The sequence below is a fragment of the Mauremys mutica genome, chromosome 15 (assembly GCF_020497125.1).
Source record: "Mauremys mutica isolate MM-2020 ecotype Southern chromosome 15, ASM2049712v1, whole genome shotgun sequence".
In the NCBI taxonomy this organism is placed as follows: Eukaryota; Metazoa; Chordata; order Testudines; family Geoemydidae; genus Mauremys; species Mauremys mutica.
The window spans coordinates 314,387-331,949 of NC_059086.1; the positions used below are offsets into that span (position 1 = coordinate 314,387).

Here is a 17,563-nt window from a genome sequence, read left to right on the forward strand (position 1 = left end):
TTCCCCCACACCCCTCACCCCTTCCTACGCCCAAACCCACAGCCCAGAGCCTGCATCCAATTCCGTATGCAAAGACGGCACCACTCGCAGCTTCCTGCAAACCCACCCCTACATGCACAACCACTTGAAACCGTCCCCCACCCCAGAGACCTATGTAGGAGCAGGAGGATGTCCGTCCTGTATTGTACAAGCGGTCTGTACATCAGTGCACACCGTACCCAGCACAGTATGGGTCCATGTTTCAAACCCTGAACAGAAATGCAAAGTAAAGGAAAGATTTATTAAAAATAACTGTTCCATTTAATTTGTTTAAAAACGTGTTTTGGAAGTGGGGGAAACTTGGAGAACGGGGTATGTAACCGCAGATCTCACTCAACACATAGAGACACAGGCCCAGGATCAGCTTCTCTTAAAATCAAGTGTAGAGTCATAGGTTACCCTGCTCTCCGAGGAAACTTGCTTTCAAAGCCTCCCGGATACACAGCGCTTCCCGCTGGGATAGTTTTTCGGCACGGGTGTCTGGCTGAGCGTAAACAGCAGCCAGGCGATTTGCCTCAACCTCCCATCCGGCCAAAAAGGTCTCGCCCTTGCTCTCACAGACATTGTGGAGCACACAGCAAGCAGCAATAACTACGGGGATATTCTTTTCGCTGATGTCCGAGCGAGTCAGTAAGCTCCGCCACCTCCCCTTAAGACGTCCGAAAGCACACTCCACCACCATTCTGCACTTGCTCAGCCGGTAGTTGAAGAGTTCCTTCTCTCTGTCCAAGGCGCCTGTATAGGGCTTCATGAGCCAGGGCATTAGCAGGTAGGCTGGGTCCCCGAGGATCACTGTAGGCATCTGCACATCCCCAACCATTATTTTGTGGTCCGGGAAGAAAGTTCCTGCCTGGAGTCGTCTAAACAGACCAGAGTTCCTGAACACACGCGCGTCATGAACCTTGCCCGCCCACCCAACGAAGATGTTGGTAAAACGTCCCCTATGGTCCACCAGTGCTTGCAGCACCATTGAAAAGTAGCCCTTTCGGTTAATGTACTTGCTGGCCTGGTGGGCTGGTGCCAGGATAGGGATGTGAGTCCCATCTATAGCCCCACCGCAGTTTGGGAATCCCATCGCGGCGAAGCCATGTATGATGTCCTGGACGTTTCCAAGAGTCACTACCTTTGAGAGCAGTTGCTCAACGATTGCGTGGGCTACTTGCATCACAGCAACCCCCACGGTAGATTTGCCCACGCCAAAGTGGTTCGCTACTGACCGGTAGCTGTCTGGCGTTGCAAGTTTCCAGAGGGCTATGGCCACTCGCTTCTGCACACTCAGGGCTGCTCGCATCCGTGTGTCCTGGCGCTTCAGGGCAGGGGCCAGCAAGTCACAGAGTTCAAGGAAAGTGCCCTTACGCATCCTGAAGTTTCGCAGCCACTGTGATTCATCCCAGACCTGCAGCACTATGCGGTCCCACCAGTCCGTGCTGGTTTCCCGGGCCCAGAATCGCCGTTCCACACCATGAACTTGACCCATTGCCACCATGATCTCCACGGCGCGGCGTACCCTGCTTTGTGAGAGGTCTGCGCCACTCTGTGACTTCCTGTCCTCACCGTGCTGCCGGAGCCTCCTCGCCCGATTTCTCAGCAGCTGACTGTGGAAGAGGTGGATGATAAGGTGCGAGGAGTTGACAACGGCCATAAGTGCAGCGATGATCGCAGCGGGCTCCATGCTCGCAGTGCTGTGGCGTACGCACTGTAACTGACAAGAGAAGGGCGCGAACAGATTTCCCGCCGGCGCTTTCAGGGAGAGAGGGCGGGAGTGACGGTTCAATAATGACAGTTACCCAAAACCACCCTCGGCACATTTTTTCCCCCAGCAGGCATTGGGGGCTCTACCCAGCATTCCAATGGGCAGCGGGGAGTGCGGGAACTGTGGGATAGCTTCCCACAGTGCACCGCTTCCAAAGTTGACGCTGGCCCCGTGAATGTGGACTCAGAAATTCGAATTAGTGTATTTAGTATGGATACACAAATTCGACTTCATAAGGTCGAATCCACAAATTCGAACTAAGTTGATTCGAAATAGTCTTGTAGTGTAGACAAGGCCTCAGTCTACTCTTTTCCAAACTAAACAAACCCAGTTCTTTCAGCCTTCCTTCATAGGTCATGTTCTCAAGACCTTTAATCATTCTTGTTGCTCTTCTTTGGACCCTCTCCAATTTCTCCACATCTTTCTTGAATTCTGTTTCCTTTTCACATTGAACTTCAGCTATGTGCTCTAGTGGGTAGGACACAGGGCTTTGAATGCCCTGATTTCCTTTATTGAGATTGTCCCTGACTTGCTTGAAGACCTTGGCCAAGTCAGTCAGCCTCCTCTGGGAGTCTGGCCCAGGAGTCTTCCCCTGTGTACCAAAATTGCTGTGTACTGTTGGGTGGCTGAGTTTCACTTTAGAGGCAACTGCATTTTGGTGTTGAGTGCAAGAACTGTGTTTGTGTGCTCTGAGCCCTGTCAGGATGCAAGGGGCTATATAAATGGGACTTGTATGATATTTATTGATATATCACAGCCTCAAAAGACTTTTTTTTTAATCAGTATGAAGAGAAAGTTCACCTGGACTCAGTCTGACAATGCTCTATTCTGGAGAAGTAATTTCACTGTCATTTTATGACTCAAGCTGCATTAAGTGGTGCTTAGAGACAACATTTGAAAAGGGTGTAAAGAACCAGCTGCTCAGAAGTGTCAATCCTGGGACAGGCTAAGACACTGTTTTTTATTTTTTATTCTCTTGAACTTTCTGGAAACTTGATAAAGTGGAAATCATTGGGTTGGAATAAACAATAAAAACAAGCTGTGTCTGAATGGCAAGAGACTGCAGAAGCCCAGAGTATCTAGAGATGTCAAAACGGGTGGAAGTGAATTTACAATGATAGTCTTTCCTTAAACAGACTATTTTTTGGCAACACTGGAGGAAACGTCAAAATTGCATTGCAAATATAAAAGGTTATTTACATTGTGTAATAAAGGAATGTTTCTGTACAAAATAAAAAAACCCTCAATTTTCAGGGAAGGCACAGGATCTGATCTGAAATAAATTATAGCTCCCGATTCTAAATTTCTCTAGTGGCAGGTACTCAGACAACACCCGAATGACTGAAAGGGACTGATCACTGGCATTCCTGAGGAATTCAAGGGTAAGAAGCCAGCAGATTGCTAGAGCACTTTACTTGCCTGTTTGATTGGTGCGATTAATGCTATCAAACCCTTTTGCAAACACATCTGTTTGGATAGGGATTGGGATTAGGGATTAGGGCAGAGCAGTTTGGATATGAGCCAGCCCAAATTTGCTACCCCAAACAAAAATGAATTCATAGAGTTTGAGGACAGAAAAGACCCCATTAGATTATCTCTAGTCTGACCTCCTGCATGTGTCAGGCCATTAAATTTCACGCAGTCCTTGAATTGAGACCAATATCTTCAGCCTGGATCCCCATCTTTGTTCTACCTCCAAGTTTATTTAAGTATAAACAGGATAGTGGCCTAAACGTTGAAAAGCAACTAGTGATTTTGGATGCCCCTCATAAGACCCCTGAAAGGGGCCTAAATTTTAAACAGGTGCTTGGTGCTTCTAAAAATCAGCATCTCAAGTTGGACAGCTAAAATCACTAGTTGCTTTTGAAGATCTAGGTCAGTGGTTTTCAAACTGTGGGTCGCGACCCAGTACTGGGTCGCGGAATGGAAAGCACTGGGTCGCGACAGCTCTGGTCAGCACCGCCAACCAGGCCATTAAAAGTCCTGTCGGCGGTGCTACCCAGCTAAGGCAGGCTAGTTCCTACCTGTTCCAACACCAAGCTGCACGCCAGAAGCAGCCAGCAGCATATCCGGTTCCTAGGCAGGGTGGCCCACGGGGCTCCGCACGCTGCCTTGGCCTCAAGTACCAGCTCTGCACTCCCATTGCCCAGTTCCCAGCCAATGGGAGCTGGGGGGGTAGGGATTGTGCCGGTGGGTGAGAGCTGCGCAGAGCCGCTTGTGTACCTCTGCCTAGGAGCCGGACCTGCTGCTGGTTTCTTCCGGGGCACAGCGCGGTCCGCAGTGCCAGGACAGGCGGGAAGCCTGCCTCTGCACCCTGGCTGCGCTGCTGATCGGGAGCTGCCGGAGGTAAGCCCGCACCCCAACCCCACACCCCAATCCCCTGCCCCAGCCCTCAGCCTCCCCTCAAACCCGGAGCCCCCTTCTGCATCCCAAACCCCTCACCCCCAGCCCTAGCCCAGAGCCCTGACCCCCTCCCGTACCCCAACCCCCTGCCCCAGACCAGAGCCCCCTCCCACACCCTGGACCTCTCATTCTCTGCCCCACCCCGCAGCCCTCACCTCCGCACCCCAACCTTCTGCCCCAGCCTTGAGTCCCTCCCACACCCCAACCCCTTATTCCCAGCTCCATTGGGTCGCAGGCATCAACAGTTTCCTTCAACTGGGTCATCAGAAAAAAGTATGAAAACCACTGATCTAGGTCACAATATCTAGAACTGCTCCTTCCTCCCCTTTTACAGAGTAGCTTCTGTATGTTAAGCTGAGGACTTTTCTCATCGTACCTTCAAGCTCACCCCCAAAAGCATCTTTTGTGAGCTGGACATTTGGCTGGGAATAGATTCATTAAAAATAAAATACATTAAATAAGAGTCAGTTAGGAGGAGGAGATAGATGGTGTTTGCAAAGAAGGAGTTTGCTTTCTCACACACAGCTGCCTAAAAATGCTCACTCAGCAAGCCGCACTAATATGTCCACAGCACATAACTCGAAGGCAAAGCTCCTTTGTTTGCATAAAGCAATTTAATTCCAATGGGAGCTGAAGGCCTATATAAATCCTGCTGCTTATTTTAAAAAAAAAGGCATTTTTAAGAGGCAATTTCACATTAATAATGCAACTATTGCCAGTTTATTATGTAGGTTAATAAGATATATTTATACCAAACAGGCATTAATTAAATATGGGGACAGCTTGCTTTATGCTCCGTGGCAGCACACACTGATGTGTCCATCCAAAGGGAATAGGCAGCAGTGGATTTATTGCTAGAATTAAAAGTGGTAATGGGAACACTTCCCCACATGTATTATCTGAATACTGGCACCTTTAATATTGTAACTACCTATTTATTGAACTTAAATCTGAAGTATTAAAAGCCATGTGTACCATATATGATATTAAGTAAGAATAGCCCCTGTTGTGGCATTATGAGGGGATTCTAAAGCAATGGTTTTCAAACTTTTTTTCTGGCGACCCAGTTGAAGAAAATTACTGCTGGCGGGTCCTGGTCAGCGGCACAGCTGGGGTGCAGAGGTCCTGGCACCACAGACTGTGCTGTGCCCCGGAAGCAACCAGCAGCAGGTCCGGCTCCTAGGCGGAGGCGCACAAGTGGCTCTGTGTGGCTCTCGCCCACAGGCACCACCCCCCAGCATTCCCAGCCAATGGGAGTGCAGAGCCGATGCTCGAGGCAGAGGCAGTGTGCAGGCCCTTCCCCCCAACCCTCCGCCCCCCCCCCCCCCCCGCATAGGAGCTGGACCTGCTGCTGGCTGCTTCCGGGGCTCATTGCGGTGTCAGAACAGGTAGGAACTAGCCTCCTTTAGCTGAGCAGCACCGCCAACGGGACTTTTAACGGCCTGGTTGGCAGTGCTGACCAGAGCCATCGCGACCCAGTGCTTTTCATTCTGCGACCCAGTACTGGGTCACGACCCACAGTTTGAAAACCACTGTTCTAAAGAGCTGCCATTGCAAAAGTATAAGGGTGCCTGTCTCCTGGGATGAATATGCTTCTATTGATTCCAAGGAGTGGGTAGGGGCACCCAGTCATTGCATCTGGTGTTCAGAACACAGTGTACAAAAATGCTCTTCAGTCCTTAACACGGAGGCAACAAAGCACAGTATTATTGGTAGAACTGAGCAATTTTTTTGGTGGGGGGAATGGTAAATTCACTGAAAAATTCATGGGGGGCAGGGCCTGAAACTGTTTACAAATTGGGGTTAAATTTGGCAAATAGTTCATCCCAAAAATTTTTTATTTGGAAATGTTGAAACAAACCGTTTTGACGTTTCATTTTGAAATGACATTTTTGAAATCCTAGAATCATAGCTGTGTAGGACTGGAAGGGACCTTGAGAGGTCATCTTGTCTAGTCCCCTGCACTCAGGGCAGGTCTAAGTATTAACTAAGTCAACCTGAATGACATTTGTTGTGTGTGGGAGAGTGCAGCGAGGTGGTCACCTGCTCCTGCCTGGAAGGGCTTAAAATAGCCCTGGAGCGGGCTGGAGCAGGCGGAAAAGCTGGGCTGATTGGGAAGCAGCCGCAGCTGGGGCCATGCCCCAAACAGACCCAGCTGGCCCTATAAAGGCCAGGGAAGCCAGGAACACTCTCTCTCTAGCCTTTGGAGAGGGAGGGACCAGGCTGCTTGGGGGAGCTGAGGAAGGTACTGAGGGTGGAGCAGTGCTGGGGAAGGGCCAGGGAGCTGGGGAGCTCCGGCCTAGCAGAGCCCCAGGCTGCAGGCCGAAGCAAGGCTCCACTGGAGGGGACTAGGGCTGCAGCGGGGCAGCTCCGCTATAGGTAGAGGCAGCCGGTCCAAACCCAACCTTGCCTGTGATGAGTGGGTTACACTGCAGTCTGTCCCAGGGAGCGGGGGCAAGCTGGTGACTGGCAGTAGCCTATGACTGAGGCTAGGTGGGGATAGTGGGTGGGGGTTCCCTGGGGAGGGGAGACCCAGAGACTGAGGGGTGTACTGCCAGGGGGCAGCACCCAGGCGTGCAAGGGGGTCCGGGAGGGACATGGGGGCCTGGTGAAAGCGGGACACCGGCCTGCAGAGGGTGCTCTGATGGCTGGAGAGCTAATTCCCAGAAGGTACCAGCAGGAGGCGCTGCAGGGGTGAGTCCTGCACGCTTACAGAGGGGTTAATTTAATCAAGAAAAAATGAATATATTCAGTTTCTGTTTGAAATTAACTCAATTTTTTTTCCTTCAAACTTCAGTTTGGCCCCTGAACTGAAAAAATCTATTCTTCACTGAGCTCTAATTATTAGCTACATCCATCCTGGCCCATAATAGTTAACAATAAGGCTACACATTTAATCACTTCTCCTGGAGTCCAAGATTGTGTAATTTTCCTCTCGATAATAGGCTTTTATTATTAATAATAATTTGTATTACAGTAGGGTTTGAATGCCCCAACCAAGATTAGGGCCCTGTCATTCGGCGAGCTGTACAAACAGGAGACAGTCCCTGCCCCTTACAGGTTAAACAAACAAGTTGGGTAAAGTAAGAGTTATTATCCTTTTATTACATGATGGGGACTCCAGAGAGTTGAAGTGACTTGCCCAATAGAACACAGATCTCCTGAGTCCCAGCCCAGTGCCTTAGCCACAAGACCATCCTTCCTCGCATGCGGCTTTGTGAGACTTGTTTATGGGTGTGTCTGCAGGATCAGGCTGTAGGACTTGGCGGGTTTATGCACCATGACTTTTATGTCAAACATTTGGCTCTGTATAGAGAGACAGTTGTTCCCCCCCCCCGCATCTGCTGTAGCAATGACCATTTCTAACGGGGTGTTCTGTGTGACTTTGTTAACATCAAGAGGCTTGCCAATGGGTGCATGACCTATCAGTGTGGGGCTGTAATGCAGATGGATATCAGTAAGTCCCTGCCTGATGGTACATCTGGTGGAAGAAAGACAGCGACTCTCATTAGTACCATTTCCCCTAGTTTTAATGAGGCACTTTGCTGGCAAAGCTAATCACAGCAGCTGTCAGTCATCCCCTCTCTGCTAGTTCCAGTGCTGGCGGGGTGGGAATCCTGGGCTGAAACGCCAACGGGGCATCGGATACGAGAGCCGGAAGCTGTAGTGAAGCACTCGGAGGAGAGGAAACGTGCTCTAGGGACTGAACCCTGCAGCTTGTCAAGCGTTTAGCTTTCCCTGGCAGGATAGCTTTTAGGATGTGTTCACTGTCTCTGGTAATGTAAAAGCTGCAGAAATCAGATGCTTTAATGTCAAATCTGACTCCAATTCAAAGGCACAGGCAGCAGGAGAGTTGTAATGAGGTAAGAGATGGGTTTGAACTGCTCGCAGTGCAGAAGAGCGAGAGGACAGCTGCAGGATGGCGCTCTCTCCTTCCATTGCCAACTGTAGGAAGGCGCTCTCTCCTTCCATTGCCAACTGTAGGAAGTTTCCCCTACAAATACTTTAATGCTGAGATCAGTTGCTCTGCACACCGTCCGGGTTCATGGTCTTCCAGTAATGATTCATTATTGCTTCTCCAGTTTCCAGATTGTCCCAGACCTGCCCACATCTGCCCTCACCAGTGGACAGCTTTGCCTAGGGATTGCTAGTTGTAGGACCAGTTTCTCACTGACTCCAAATCCAGGTAGGTGTATTGGCTTCAGCAGAATGATGTTAACTTGACACCTGCTGAAAAGCTGTCCCATAGATATTTTATTTATTTATTTATTATTTTTTAAAAGGGCCAGAGTTATAATCATCTTGTTTGACATGCACAGCGCAGGCCTTACCACTTACCCCATTAGTTCCAGCAGCACAAGGAGTTATTCTTCCATGCTACAATGTTTGTCCAGCTGACACTGCTCCTTGTGTTAAATCTAAAATGAAGATGTGCCATTTTGTCTACTGGACCTTCTGTTGTTTAAGGGTTCTGTGTTGGTCTTCAGAGATGGGCTTCTCCACATTTCACAGCGGGTTGTGGTGATCCTCAGATGCAAGAGACTCAGTCATGCCCCATGTGGTGGCAGCAGAGGGAGAGAAGGCGACACAGGAGTAACTTACAGCAGTTCCAAGCCATCACAGGCTGCCCTCCCTGCTGAGGAAGAGAATATTGCCCAGTTATGCTGGTTTTACGGCATCTCTGTGCTGGAGAAGCAGCCCCAGTGCTGCCTAATCTGACCTTGCACCCCTCTTTATAGAATCCCCTCTCTGTCGCTCGCTCTTTTTGCTGAATTCTGCCTGAGCCTGGAAGTGGTGAAGCCAGTTCAGTTGGAGTGAGCTGTCTGCCAAAAGCAGCCTGCACGAATCCACAGCAAGGCCAGGATTTGATGGAGTCAACAACTGGCCCTAACTCCCTTCTCTCTCTCTGTTGTGATGCTGAATGGATGTGCTCCAGTGTTGGGTCACTTCACTAGCTGATGGTGGGAGCCCAGGAGCACTTGGAACCTAGCTGAGGAAGGCAGAGCAAAGCCAATGGCTGGATACTAAGGATATTTTTTAAAAGGGGGAGGGGAGGGAATTCAAATGGAAAATAAGAGGATGCAAAGTGCGGGAAAAGTTGGATTGAGGCAAGGTGAGGCCCTGGGTGCTCTGTGACACAAGCCCTGCACTACAGTCCCATCCCCCAGGCAGTGTGGCAGAGTTGCATCACAGTGGGGTCCACTTCTTCCCCTGGAAGTGGCATCAAAGACTCCCTTTTGCGCAGAAAAGGCAGGGACGGTGGTGGTTCTCCCCCACCCTTGTATTTACCTCAGCCGCTGGGGTGTAGCTGCTTGGGTGAATGGACCAAACCTCATGCACTCCTCCCTCCCTCCCTGCCAGATACCCAGTTCTCTGTTGTGCTGGTGTTGGCATGTTCCTCCCTGACCACCCGCATCCTGACTTGGGTCAGGAAAAGTTTTCGAGTTCTCAAATTCTTGTGGAGTGGGAAAACTGTTTCCTGCCAAGCTCCTGCTAAAAACTTCTGGCTTGTTTATACAGACACCCCCTCAGGAAAATTAATTCAAATTAAATAAAGGTGTGAATTTAAAGTGGGTTAGTTAAACCTCTTTAAACCCCTGTATGGATACTCTCATTCAGAATCCAAGTGGCCTGAATTTGGTTTAGTTTAATTAAGTGAATTAAGGCCACTTTAATTCTGAATGAGTGTGCCCACCCAGGGATTTAATGCAGTTTAACTAATCCATTTTAACTTCACACCTGTTAGTTAATTTGGATTAATTTTCCTGAGAGTCCCCATGTAGACAAGCCTTTACGTAAAATAAAGAAAAAAAGTAGAAGATGGCAGATGTAATGCATTGACTTTAGGAGCTGGGGTGGTAGGTACAAGCTTATGTTACTTGTGCCTTAAACTAGCCCTGAATGAGGGTAATTAGCCATTGGAATAGCTTCCCAAGGAATGCGATAGGTTCTCAGTCACATGGAGTCTTGACATCAAGAGTCGGTGTCTGTCAAAGAGATGCTATCGTACAACCACAATTTATTGACTTGTGTAATGTTGATTTATGTAGGAATGTAAATGCGCCCGATCTGGGAATTCTTGGGTAAAGTTCTGTCCTGTGTCATACAGGAGGCAAAACTGGATAATTGTAATGATCTGTCCTGGCCTTAACCCTATGAACTGACAGAGTAACATGTACCAGCGCCAACGTTAGCCCTGAGAAGGTCATACCAGTATTTAGTCAGGGTGGGTGGAGTGTCCTCACATGCAATTTCTTTGCTTAACAAAGGTTGTCACTGTCCTGTCACATCATTGATATTTGGGTCTTGGACACACTGAGGCTCTTGTGTAAAACTCAAAACAACACTCCAAATGGGCATAAAACTTTTTTTTTTAAACAGCTTCTTCCTACAGTGGTTTTTCCTTACCCCTCTCAAAAATCTGCAAGAAGGTTGAAGTAACTTCTGTAGTTTTATTAATCAAAGGTGAGTGGTTCTGTCTCTGAATTCACAAGTAGAAAGGGCTCTGAACCATTTATCTTTGTTTCCCCACTCAGTACTGGCTTTCAAGAAATAAATTTTTAATTTTATTTCTAAACTCCTACTGTCAACATTTAAAACCTTGGGGCTCTTCCTCATGAAATAGTGATGCTGACTCTTCCTCAGACTTTACTTGCAAAAACATGAAGCTAACACTCCAAAGGAATGAATAGATTGCTTTCTTTTTCTCCTCATTAACCCCTGTCAGGAGTGTGCACATGGTAAACCCATCATCCCACCCTAGAGAGGTGCATGAGTCAAAGAAGCAGGAATTATATCAGAAGTATCAATTGTTCCTGCCTGGATTCCCATGTAGTCACGTCTCTGCCACCTTGAAGCACTTGCCTTGTGATCTGAATATGCATTTTTAAAGTATGCTCTGATAAGAAGGGTGCAGAAAGGCCCAAAGCAGGAGTAGTGTATTCTCTGGCCACTCATTGATGGCATATGAACTGATCTCCTCTTCTACTGAATATACACGAGGAGGACTTCACTGGACTAAAGGCATCCGGAGGAGAATTTATTTTATTTATTTAAATTTCTACTACAGCTAAAAAAAGGGCACACAAACTAAGCTCTGAGCAGTCTTGACAGGCTCTTTAGAAATACACAATATACGCTTAACTAAACAGATACCCCGGTACCTTGTTAATAGCAAAGGTATAACAAAAACTAATTTCCCCAACGCATTCCCCCTCCACTACCCAGCCTATCAGAGCTTCCCCCACCTGCTACCCACTCCCTATCCACTGAACCAGAGATAAGGGAGGAGGCTGACAGAATGCAGGAACATTTACAAACCTGGACTATTACAGACCAAAGGCGGGAGGGAGGAACAAATTCCAAAGTTATACCTATGCGGCTCCCAGCTTGCCTTGATATGTGGAATCACAGTCTGTCTCAAACAGGAGTTATTTATAAAAGAAAACATCTGAAACCAATAGCCCCAAACAAAGCTTCCACACAACTTGTGTTGCCAGCTTTGCCATCCTGGTTTGCAAGAGTACCCACATTCCTAGAATACTGTATAATGCACAGAGATATCTAGTGGCTGAATAATGTACTGCAAGTAAACATACCGTTACATGATTTAGGTGCCTTCCCTGTCTGCCCCTTGGCAGCGAGGCTCAGGGGGAGAGGTGAGCTGATAGGTGGAGAACTGGGCTCTGTATGTGTAATACTGCAGGCTTGTCTGGCCTGTAATCTTGGATGCTCTGCGTGTGTGTGATCCAAGCTCCTTTCTGGAATCAGACTCCATTTGCTAGGTGAAGAGCCACTTGCACGAAGGCAGGGTACCACTGCAGTGAGAGGGGAGAGACGTGTTTAGTATTGCAGGTGATGTGGCTGGCAGAGAGAACAGTTGGAGGGAGGTGAGGCATTTGCCTAGTTTTAGACAAATAAGATGTGGTGTGTCTTTTGTCGCACACTTGATTCAGTGCATATGTACACTAGTCATGCATAATCAAGTCCTGCCCCACATCCACATCAGAACTCTGATCACACAGTTGAGCATCTTGGGTACCAGTGTCCAAGTAGCAGTGCATTCTAGGTGATTTTGAAAAGTTTAGTGGGATAGTTTGCAGGTGCTCTGGGGATATGTGGAAGGAATGGTCAAACTCCCATAATCCAGTGGGAAAATCCCATAAATCCCTGCGGGTATCCCATAAGGCCCCTCTGGGCTGTCACCATTTCGAAGCACTTTTTGCAACATGGTAAAATTAAACTTTAAAACCACTGAGTTTCAGAATGAGAGAAAATGATGCAAAGTTCCTCCTTGCTGGCATCCTCAGGACCATTGTGAAGTGGAGGATTTGAGCCAGCAATATGCATATGCTATCAAGCATCTCACAGAGCTCTGATTTACTTCATTCATTCACAGCAAACTCAAAATGCAGTTTAGTTGTGAGGACAGATTGAACAATGCACAGTAGCTGTGAATAATTATGACATTTCCCCACATGACATGAGTTTAAAGGATATTTTTCTTATCAAAGCATTTTTTAAAATGTGAAAACATCAAATAAAAAAACTTGTAGCAAATTTAATTAATTTTTCATCATATACAACATTTCTGGAATAATTATAAGTGCTGAGGTTTTCCGCCAGCCAAAATCAGTTAGTCCATGAATATTCATGCCAAATGGAAACAGGGAAAACTTTCAGACAGGCATCAAGATTCTGTTGAGATGAGAACATGGTCATACGATCAAGGGTAATCTACCTGCACTATTAGAGCCAAAGCCCAATTGCTACTTATGCTGATGACAGCACTGTGACAAACAATAACAGCTACAGGTGTTTGGGGGAGGGGGAGAATGCATGCACAATTCTTCAGTAGAAACTTTTGGGGGGGGTCACAATTTCTCTTTTCAAATTTTTAGATTTTCAGGGGTTTTTTTTAAAATATTTTTCCCCAGCAACTGAAAATTGCTGTTTATTTTGTTTTGAAATCAAAACATTTTTCAGCTATACATTTATTTTTGATGTTTTCAAGTTCAAAAAAATCTGCTTAGAATTTTTGGTTTTCATTTTTTTGAAAAAATCTGAAAATTTTTGACAAGCCTAGAAATTTTTCTGTGAAAATTTCAGTTGCTTCAAAAACCTTTTTTCCACCAAATGTATTTCTACAGAAAATTGTTGACCTGCTATATAAATAATACTTGCATAGAACCCTGTGTATTCTATAACCTTGGTACCTACCATCTCTTCCAGAATTGTGCTCCTGAATCTAAAATTTAATTTTATTAGTTTTTACAGCCCTCATGGCTGTGATTATTTGGGGAATCTGTCTGTACAATTGATGAATTCTGTGATACTGGAGGCTCTTTATGTATATCTGTGTCAGACTGCAGACTCCATTTTGGATGGGGTGTTCTTTACCTTCTCTATTGCCTCTTTACCTCCATGTTGGACTGAAATTCCAATGAGTTCATGGTACAGGGCTGACCATAGAGGCCCATTAAATCTGTGTGCTCTGCCACTGAACTAGAAACATCCTAGACAATAGACTGGCTTCTGCTTGGAGAACTGGTTTGTCAGGGGAGAGTTACTGACAATGAAGTCACCCCTTGAACCTGACCAGGGAGTTACCTCACAGAGGAGACTGCAAGGTTATAGAAAGGACAGTAGTTGCTTTCCTTGGGCGGGTGTGTGTGTGTCTTTGGCCAGTTTCACTGGCTTAAGAGGAGGAAAGCTGCTGCAGGAGCCAGATGATGTGAGGGAATCTCGCCTACGTAAGCTCAGATGGTTCTTCAAGAACTTCCCCTGGAAGGGTAAGCTAGAGCGAGGGGAAATAATTGTAGGGTTTCTTATTTTTGTATAGATCTGTGTATTTCTCAAGGGATTAAGTAAAGAGTAACAGTGCTGTAGATTCCTGTGCAAAGTGTGTGTGTGAGAGAGATGCTACACTTACCGCATACCCCCTCAGAGAGTTAAACAGCAACCCAGAAGGCTCACACCTTTGGTGGAGTTCCAGGAGTGGGTGGTGTTGAAGCTACTGGGGTATCTTGGAAGTCAGCACTGGTCCAGGGGCCCAGGGTAGGAGGGCTGCAGGGCCCCATTTCCATTAAGTGGTAACAAGCTGGGAGTCTGTGCCCAGGAAATGTGCCAGAGAGACCGGGGAGAAAATAGCCTTGCAACCTGCTGAGAGGTTGAGAACATCAGAGTGGTCTGGTGGAAGCCTATCTGGATCTGTGACAGAAGAAAATCTTGAAAACATGAACAGAGACTGACGATGCAGTCTGGTCTCCCCTGAGTTTACATAAAGCCTAGAACAACAGCTCTAAGAAAACTGCCCCCTGCCTCTCAAAGAGCTGTTAACACTGAATGCTAAAGATGACTGTTTCTGTGAGTGTTTAGTGTTTAATAGACGTTCCCAGCTTAATGTGCTGATCCCACTATTCCTCCCACACCTCCCCAGGTTCAAAAAGCTCCAGCTGTCTCTTAACTAAATGCCAAAAATCTTGAGCGTTCATCCCAAAACATCTGCTACAGTTATGCATTGTTAGCGCAAATGATAGAGAGAGTCCTGTTGAAAATATGGAAACGCTGTAACATGCATTGAACTTAATCTCAACATCGCTAACGTAGGGGCTGATGTCCTGATTGTGTCATTCACTGAACCTCTCCAGACTGCATCCCCAGACTGCTAAAAAATTGCCATAGAGTACATAGAGGTCCGGCTTGTATAGCACCTTTCAGTCAAGGCTCTTAATGCTCTTTTGCATGTTAGTTGCATAGGAAGCAGAGAGAGTTGTGCGAGGTCACAAAGAGAGTCTCTGACAGAGCTAGGAATTGAACCCAGCAGTCTTGATTCCCAGTCCTCTTCTCTAGCTACTAGACAATGCTCCCACCTCAAAATGGGTCTTTGGGGTTGAAGGCAAATCGAGAATTATAGCTCTGACATGAAGGTGAACTACAGTGACATTGAACTTATTGTTACACTCTTCCCACAATCCATGCTGTGCTCTTCATTCCTTCTTATCTCCTTCCATGCTGCATTCTCATCTGTGACCTGCCACCTTGGTGCTCTCACTTGACTAGCATATTTATTTTGTTTGTATCAGATTCCCTCATCCTGTAGCTGTGGGGGCCATTGCTTCCAACTCTATTAATCTATTTCACAGTTAGAAGGCCCAAAGTCACTTCCAGAACAGCAATGCCTCTTCTACTCTTACTGACACTGTGTTCAGCTTTCTTGGACATTGGACTCAGGTTACTGCTAAGCTTTTGTGATTAAAATCCAATCAATAGGAATAAATAAAGGTGGTACCTCACTATGAAAGCAAGACTAAGAGAGCAAACGAATATATTTCAGTTCTTGCTCAAAAGCAAACTTGGACACAATTCATTCTTTCAAATAGCAAATATTTGGGCAAAGAGCAAGTTTATTGAGAGAGAGTCTCCTCCTTTAACCTTGGCCAAGAAACCTTTGCACTGCACAGGTCAGTGAGTTCTAGAGCCTTATTTATCATAAAATTATTTTCCACAAATCAAAAATACTTTGAATGACAGATGAAAACCTACTAGTCTTTTTTATCAGCACTGCCATTTGTTTTACCCATAACTGTTTTCCCATGGAGATATTTCCCTTGCTTAAGATGTGGTGGTGTCAGAATACGATGTAGTTTAGACTCCTTCACAAAACAATGAGCAGAAATGGGGTCCTGAGCAATTTTAATCTCTATTTATACCATAAAAACTATCCTCAGCATTATCTATTATGTGTGAAAGAAGCAGTTACAGGCCATAAAAAGAAAAATTACATTATGTATTAAAAAAGTGCTTCTTTACTTCCAGTTTATTTCAAGGAAGAAGATATACAAACAACTGAATTAAGACCAGAACATTAAGAAGAGTTAAACCCTACAGACAATTGCAAATCTGGAACTGGCAGCTAATCTGTGGTGTTCTGCAGAATGAGTAAGTAAGTCATCAACATACAAGCAAACCATATATTTGTAATCACTCACTCTGCTTATGGTGATATTAAAGGTTCAGGCATCCCCAGATCCCACACTGAGTGAAGTAGCAAAAATGGATTAAAATCTGTCTCCCTATAAAGCTCCTTGTTCAAAGGCTCTTTCTGGCATGAGGTCACTGAGGCTTTGCTCTTTAATACCTTAACCCAGGGGTTCTCAAACTTTTCCAGAGCATGGACCACCGCTTGGTAGAAAGATTGCTTTGTGGGCATATTTTACTCCAGAAGTGGCTGCAATTCAGTGATAGTCTGTGCATATATACCACGGTGATAAATTTGTAAAACAAACGATCCCAAATTGCATGTTGCCAAGGTCACCTAGACTGAGAATAAGTAATGACAAAATGTTGAGAAGAGGCTAATGGGATAACTGTAGTTGTGCAAAGGGGCCTTAAAATGGGTACACGTATGTTCTCACTTTATGGCCATTTTACATTGCAAGAGAAAAATAAAGTATAAATGAGAATCTGCCCCTCTGCCTTAACTTTATGTGAGGAAACATGAGTTTGTGTCAATTTGCAAACTTGCAGTAAAACTTACACTGTAACTGTTCTGTTTATTGTTGATAAACTTTAATGGGATTTAATTAAGAATATTTACATGACAGGGAAAGACCATATGGTCCTGTTTGTTATGAGCTAATTTGATTTCCCCAAGAATAATTCAAATCAGCTGATGGTAACCACCATCTTAACAACTGCAGAAATCTGAGCTTTGCTAGCCTCCAATTTACTTATCCCAAACTTCCTCTTGAGTGGAATTACACTAGTGGTTTTCCTGTAGCATAGTGACTTCAGCAAAGCGATCTTCCAAATTGACTTGCCAGGTGCTTAAGTAGGAACGTATTTTCTTACAGAAATAAAGATTTTTGAACTACTTTAAGGGCAATGTAATTTTTTTTTACCTGTTTCTATAAAACTGGAGAGTGATTGCTGTTCCATCTCACTCTTGAATTTGATTTTCATCAGTGAGAAAAGCTAGGATATATTTCTGGCAGCATGGCTACACTCAAGTGTTTGAAAAAAAATGTTGCTGTGGATGTCTGATGAGACTTGCCAATTCAAGCTTGTATTTAAATGCCCTGAAAAGCAGAGATTTTTTTTAATGCTCAAAATTTGGAGAATCTGAAAGGTGCTATGAAGCTATTTTAGATCATTATATAGCTGCCAGTATCTGAGTGCCTACTAGTCTTTAATGGATTTATCCATTGGGAAGTGCTATTATCCTCATTTGAACAAGATCTGAGACAGAGAGATTAAGTGACTTACCTAACGTAACACAGCAGCTCTGTGGTGGAGTGAGGCATTAAACCTGGGTCTCCCATCCTAACCCCGGGGCCATCTTCCTCCATAGTTGAAAATGCCCATTAT

At 45.8% G+C, this 17,563-nt stretch overlaps 1 long non-coding RNA gene across 1 annotated transcript in view; it reads left to right on the forward strand.

Annotated features, from left to right (window-relative positions):
* Nucleotides 1-17,563, forward strand: part of LOC123350678 — a 151,198-nt gene that overhangs the window by 83,720 nt on the left and 49,915 nt on the right. Inside the window, exons 3-4 of the long non-coding RNA XR_006573792.1 lie at nt 8,278-8,381; nt 16,013-16,135. This is a non-coding gene — a long non-coding RNA (uncharacterized LOC123350678). The remainder of the gene's footprint in view (nt 1-8,277; nt 8,382-16,012; nt 16,136-17,563) is intronic.